A 6000-nucleotide genomic window follows, 5' to 3' on the forward strand; every position below is an offset into this window, starting at 1 on the left:
TGTTTCTATAAAGATTGTACCATCATGTTAAGTGTTCTTATGACAAAACAAACAAAGGGACACAAGGAAACTTTAGAAGGTGCTGGATATGTCTATGACCTGGGTTATGGTGATGGTGTGATGGGTCTGTGCATGTGTCCAAACTCGTCAAATTGTCTACATTATTATGTGCAGTTCTTTGTCTATCACTTGTACATTAATCATGCTGATTTTAAAAACCATACGAGCCCTAACTGGTTTGGCTCAGTGGATAGAACGTCGGCCTGCGGACTGAAGGGTCCCAGGTTTGATTCCGGTCAAGGGCATGTACCTTGGTTGCGGGCACATCCCCAGTAGGAGGTGTGCAGGAGGCAGCTGATCGATGTTTCTCTCTCATCAATGTTTCTAACTCTCTATCCCTCTCCCTTCCTCTCTGTAAAAAATCAATAAAATATATTTAAAAAAATAAAAACTAAATGAGTTCCCTGGAAGGTCCCTGGGAAGGAGCTTGCCTCCAGACCACCCACCCCCACCCCCCGCCACCGCTGTGGGCTTTGTCTGTAAACATGTAACTAATCTCTTCTCCTCCCCACAGGGGCCAGGGCGGTGTTGGGGGCCAGGGAGGTGCCGGGTGCCCCGCTTATTCCAAGTGTGTATTAATAAGCTTGGAACCATATTGGCCGCTTTGTGGTTGGTTTTCTGCAGCCTTTTGCAGCCTGGAAAATGTCTCTGATTAGAAGCCCCTGCTGTTTTATCTCTTCCATGTGAAACCCAGTCAGTCTCCACACGTCCGCTGGGGGTTGGTGAGGAACATCGAGTGTGCAGCGAGGGGAAGGGAATTCGAAAGGGAGCTAATGTGGTCCGTGGGGAGTCGCCGGGGAAGGAAGCCGCTCTGGAATGGGGGAGGCGGGGAGCCTGCAGGACGCTTTTGCACCGTGTATTGCGGCCGCTCAAGGCAGGACCCCACGTCTGTTGAGCGCGCCCCCAACATGTAAAAAGCGGCCGCGAGGAATGTTATTGTGTGCTGACTTGCAGGGGGAGTTTTTCTCACAAGGCAGATTTGATTTCCCGAGAGCCATATGCCTGCTTTTCTTTTTCCCAAAAGAGCCCGCAATCTCATGTGGGGAAAACTCGGAGTTTTATTGGCTTTCGGAGCCTGGGGAATTGGCAATGGTAGATAAATAGAGACCATGTGGACCAGAGCCTCACAGCAGTTCCCTGGGCTGTGGATGGGCTGTGAAGAGACCAGTGGGCAGAAATGCAAACCGAGTGGTGGGAGAGCCACGGGTAGGAACCAGGAAATGTGGGCTCTGCGCCCGCTCTGAGCTCTGTGCATAGCTCCTCCGAACCACACTTTCTCATAACGCGGGGGGAGGGCGCGATTTGCCTGTTTATCTGGTGAAAGCAGCGTGAGCATCGAAGGGAGCATTGTGTGTGACACGGCTTCGGGACTCAAACCGGGGAGCCACAGGTCAGTTATGGGCACTACATGAGGCTGTAACTTACAGTCTGACCAGACACGGCTTCGGGACTCAAACCAGGGAGCCACAGGTCAGTTTGGGCACTACATGAGGCTGTAACTTACAGTCTGACCAGAGCTAAGGTGTTCATTTGCCCACTTGTTAGGCACATATTAATTGAATGCTGTATTAGAACATTGTCTGAAAGTGGCATTAAGCCAACTCAAAATGCCTGACTCAAAATGGGGAAGTGATTAGCTCACTCATTCATTCATTCATTCATTCAATCAGTAAGCTGACAACACTTTATTGAGTACCTGTTATGTGCCAGTTGCTGTTCTAAGAACTGGATCTGTAGCAGCAAACGACAGCCCAGGTTTCTATAGGATGTGTGTTCTAAAGGGAGATTCAGATAAGAATAGCCATAGAAATCTATACGTGCTGTAAAGGGGCTACAGGGTGACAGGGAAGGGCCACGTTAGGGAGGAATGATCCGGGATAGCCTCGCTGGAAAGGTGGCAGTTGAACAGGACCCCAAAGGAAAGGGGGAGCAAACCCTGCAGCTGTCTGCTGGAAGGGCATTCCTGAGAGGGAACAGCGAGTGCAAAGGCCTGCCGTGGGAGTTAAAAGGCCGGGGGGATGGAGTGGGCTGAGTGGTGAGAGGTGAGGTCAGAGGGGAGCAGAGGTCATGGAGGGCGTGGGTCACGGTGAGGACCTTGGAGCTGAGCGGAGAGCTTTTAGAGCGTTTGAACAGAACAGTGGTTTGATCTGACTTAGGGTTTAAAGCAGGGGTCCTCAAACTTTTTAAACAGGCAGGGCCTGGGTCATGGTGAGGACCCTGGAGCTGAGCGGAGAGCTTTTAGAGTATTTTGAGCAGAACAGTGGTGTGATCTGACTTAGGATTTAAAGGGTCTCTCGATTGTTCTCGGTGGAGAAGGTGCATCGGGACAAGAGTGGAGGCAGGGAGACCAGTGTGAAGGCTGTTGCCGGGGTCTGAGTGGGATCTGCCTGTGGGTTGGATGTAGGCTGAAGGGGTTTAACATGGGTCTAGGAGGGATTCAGGCCCCGCTGGATCCATGAGCTAAAACCATAAAATCGGGGCCCCATCTCTCTGTGTCTCTCGGCTCCGTTTTCTTCTGCATTGGCTTCGTTCTCAGGTGGGCCTTCCACGTGGTGGGAAACATGGCCACCAGCGACTCATGACCCACTTCAGGAGGCGCTCTCAGGAGAGCAAGGAAGCTTTTCTTCCAGACTTCAACAACTGTCCTCTCTAATCTCATCAGCTTGAGCAGGGCCAGGTGCTCAGCCCTGAGCCAAATGAGAAGAGCCAGGGCATGAATGACATTGTCAGGGTTAGGCCTAAGCCACAAGCTCCATTCCTGGGGGCTGGGAGGCCTCAGGTCCCCTCAGCGTGTGGGAAGATGCAGATAACGGAAAGAAAACCCATTGTGGTGATGGAGAGAGGGATGGATGTGGGTTGGCCACGACAATGCACACATCTGTCAGGGAAAGCTTATCAAGGGCATCCAGTGGGAATGGAGGGAGTACACATCAAAGATGCACATTGGCCTGGCCGGTGTGGCTCAGAGGTTGAGTGTCGACCCACGAACCGGTTCGATTCCAATCAGGGCACATGTCCGGGTTGTGGGTCGATCCCCAGTAGGGGTTGTGCAGGAGGCAACCAACTGATGATTCTCTCTCATCATTGATGTTTCTATATCTCTCTCCTTCTCCCTTCCTCTCTCTAAAAATCAATAAAAACATTTTTTTTAAAAAAAATGATGCACATTGGTGAACTATTATCCGTGGAGGTTGAGGGGCAAGGGAGCCTAGAGAAATTTCTGGAACAGCTTAGGCAAGGATGCTCATAGAGATGGGGACCATGGGATCCAAAATACATTTAGGTTGCAAATGGGTGAGATGATGACATGGGTTTTGGACCCACATGTGAGAGAAACACGTGAATGACTAACCACAAGTCAAGGCAGAAAGAAATCGATGTTAAAGGAGGGGAATAAGCAAAATACCCAGGGGAGGCGATCATTGTGGTGCCTGCAGGTCAGGCAGACGTTTGGATCTGGCTGTCAGCGGGCCAGGTGAGGAGTTCCTCTGTCATTGATAATGAGCTCTGCATTATCCATGCGCTGACCCACTGGGCGGGGAGCGTCCTTTTCAGCTGTCTGCCCCCCCTCCCGTGTGTGTGCCCAAGCTGCTAATGGTAACCCCATCTGACCGCATAGTTTTCTCTTCCTTCCTGCCCCTGGCACAGCCTGCTGTCCCTCCCAGGCACAGCCAGGGAAGATAGCCTGCAACTGAGGGGCAGAGAGCACTTGGTTTGGCTGCAGATGGAGAAACCTGGATGGCGTTCAGGGGAGAAGCATGTGGAGGAGGGGAGAGGGGATGGTGGTGGGGGGGGTCCCACCCACAATTAAAGCCCAGCCCAGCCCTTCTCATAAAGGAGAAGCCAAATGCAACCCGTGCAGCTTCCCCCAAGACTGGGAGCTACAGAGAAAGAAATACATGCCCATCTGCAGAGGGAAGGGGAGAGAATTAAGCAGGAATAGGCTGTATCAGTTAAAGCTTCCTGGGAAAAGATAAAAGTGGCAGAAAATCCGAATGAGATCACACCAGCCGAAGCAATTAAGGGGAAAATAAGATGTGCTTTTACAAATATCAGGGGAAAGGAGATTACGGGGAGGAAATAAGACTTAATAAATGCAGAGGACCATGAAATTAATGATGACCGCTAATGGCTGAAATACCCAATTCGTTCTTTGTTAGCCTTTAACTAGAAAAAACAAAGAAAAGAAATTGAGCACTTAGAAAGGAAGGGCAACGTGAGAAAATTGGATGCTGACAAGGAGGAAGTGTCTACCCCATGGTCCTCCATCTCTGCTGGCACGTTCTGGGACCCGACACGGCCCAGGTAACAGCCCAGCCCCGTGTGTGCACCGGGCTGGTGGGCGCCGTGTTCTGTCTCCTGAGTTTAATGAGCTGACAGAGCTGGGAACGAAGAGGCGAGTGAGGAGGGGAAACTAGAAGGAGAGACCAGACCAGGCACTCCTACTCAGAGGTGAGTTGGGGAATATATATGTAAGTATGTGTATATATATATAATTGATTTCAGAGAGAAAGGGAGAGGGAGAGATAGAAGCTTCAGTGATGAGAGAGAATCATTGACCAGCTGCCTCCTGCACGCCCCCCACTGGGGACTGAGCCCGCAACCCGGGTATGTGCCCTGACGGGGGAAATCAAACCATGACCTCCTGGTTTATAGGATGACACTCAACCACTGAGCCACACCAGCCAGGTCCCCAAACTAAACAGCAAAGAAGGTCGGCTGGCCCTCAGCATCATTCCTGCCCTCTGCCTCGGGCTCCCTCCCTCTTCCCTGCAGAGAGCCCTCTCAGGAGACTGGTCTGCTTTTGAGAAAGGGAGGGAAGTTCAGTGAGCCTGGGGTGTGCTGAGTGGACAGGAGTGGCTTATCCTTGTTTTCTTCAGTGAGGAGATCAAGCTGATTTCACTAACTTGCAGCCAGAGCCCTGACTAACACAGCCAGGCACGGTGACAGGCGCTGGTTACAGAAGCGTGACGACAAGGGGACAAGGGTGCTGCTCTCAAAGAGCTCACCGTAGGCACGGGAGACACCTTGCAAACATCTGCCAGGCGGTGTGGTCAGCACAGTAATGTGGGCATGCGGGCGAGGTGTCCTGGTGGCTCAGAGCGGGCGGACCAGCGAAGGCTGCCGAAGGTCGCTTCACCTGCTCCTGACGGATGGCTAGGATCCTGACAGGGGCACTGGTTTCCAGGCAGTAGGAGTCCCTGTGTGAGGGCCGAGGGCCCCAACAGCGTGTGGCATCCCCTACACAGGTCGTTCCCTTTCCTTTCTGAATCTTTCCACTATCTCCACCCCTGGCTGCCAATATTCTCTTCTAACTCAGATATTCCTCACTAGAGAGAATTCTAGGAATAGATTCAGCTGCTGGCTGAACTCAAGTGTTAGGGACAGCCTCGCCTCCCTTAACTGCTTTGCACAGAAGACTGAAATGTGAGGACAGTGCTTAACCAAGCAGTAGACTTTCTGGCTTGGAGGTTATAGAGATTTGTGGGGGGCGGGGGAGGGAGCCCTAGGGGGTGCCGAGAGGAGGCAGGGGACTGAGGGCCTGTCAATGGCCACCTCCTGTCTCTAGATGGCTTAGGCCTTTGGAGGCCATTGGAAGCCAAGAGCACCTCCAACAGCTTCCTCTCTTCATTCATTCATTCATTCATTCAGGGGGCACACCAGGCAAGGTCCCTCCCCTCCCAGAGACTAACACCCCACAGAAATGAAGCTATAACTGCAAACAGGAGAAGTGTAGGGAGGGAGAGCATGGGTACTGGGACCCGGGATCCTGGGGGGACATGGTCTGGCAGGAAGGTCCGGGGAGGCAGCCCTGAGGAAGCACCACTGACCGGGCTGGGAAGGACGGATGGGTAAGCCTTTCCTCAGCCAGGAGGGGTGGGGGAGGGGCATTCCTCTGGCATTCCCAAGAGCAGGGACAGCAGTCCATCCCCTCCCGCC

Source organism: Myotis brandtii, unplaced genomic scaffold (genome assembly GCF_000412655.1).
Source record: "Myotis brandtii unplaced genomic scaffold, ASM41265v1 scaffold131, whole genome shotgun sequence".
NCBI classification, from domain to species: Eukaryota; Metazoa; Chordata; class Mammalia; order Chiroptera; family Vespertilionidae; genus Myotis; species Myotis brandtii.